The sequence below is a fragment of the Schistocerca nitens genome, chromosome 10 (genome assembly GCF_023898315.1).
Source record: "Schistocerca nitens isolate TAMUIC-IGC-003100 chromosome 10, iqSchNite1.1, whole genome shotgun sequence".
Classification (NCBI taxonomy): Eukaryota; Metazoa; Arthropoda; class Insecta; order Orthoptera; family Acrididae; genus Schistocerca; species Schistocerca nitens.
In genome coordinates this window covers 26,790,360-26,791,308 of record NC_064623.1, presented here as the reverse complement: position 1 = coordinate 26,791,308, position 949 = coordinate 26,790,360, and the positions used below count along the sequence as shown (strand labels likewise).

Below are 949 nucleotides of genomic sequence, written 5' to 3'. Positions count from 1 at the left end.
GGTAGGACATGTTCTGAGGCATCAGGGATCACAAATTTAGCATTGTAGGTCAGCGTGGAGGGTAAAAATCGTAGAGGGAGACCAAGAAATGAATACACTAAGCAGATTCAGAAGGATGTATGTGGCAGTAAGTACTAGGAGATGAAGAAGCTTGCACAGGATAGAGTAGCATGGAGAGCTGCATCAAACCAGTCTCAGGAGTGAAGACCACATCAACAACAACAACTCAGTATTCACTAAGATTTACCCATGACAAAAAAATAGGAAACCTGGATGCCTGGACAGTGATCTGACCCATCGTCTTGCACAATGTGAACCCAGAGTGCCAACTACTGGGCCACCTGGCTCAGTATTTCCTAGGTTACTGAACAGTACAAATTGTCAACCTGCTTTAAATCAGTAACTATAAGCAAATTATCATAGGACCAGGTCTGTGGGAAAGCAGTCCCGACTAACAAAAATTATGCACCCAAGTTACCCACATTGAGAGTAATCGTAAGGATCAGCCCAATTGAAGTGCAATTGCGGAGCATCGTCTTGGAGAAACCACGTTGATGATCACGGTATGTTCTGTGCCAAGTATGTTTTCCCCTCACTCGCAAAAATCCGCTCCTTTATCGCATACAGTACACATCATACGAAGCTAGCATGTATCCATGTTCACATTACATGTGATCATCCTACCACACACAACACCCGAATCTAGAGAGGATTGCACTGGTTATCGTAAAATAATTATTATATCGCGTTTCGAATTGACATTCGACTCCACAGTAATCTGCTAGCGGCACTTCAGTCGAAGTAGATCAGCAAACTCTTTGAGCGGATGGTAGATGGCACTCACATCGCGGAGCATGTGCATACACTATCTGTTGACCCCTCTCCCAACGCACCAAACACGTGGTGAATCTCTCTCCCTCTAGTCAGATGCTGGATCTTAAAGCAATCA

At 44.4% G+C, this 949-nt stretch overlaps 1 non-coding gene across 1 annotated transcript; it reads right to left on the bottom strand.

Moving 5' to 3' along the window:
• Window positions 1-424: 424 nt before the first annotated feature.
• On the bottom strand, window positions 425-587 carry LOC126210767 (U1 spliceosomal RNA). Its single transcript, XR_007540748.1, has one exon. It is a non-coding gene; the product is annotated as a U1 spliceosomal RNA (small nuclear RNA).
• Between the last annotated feature and the right edge of the window lie 362 nt (window positions 588-949).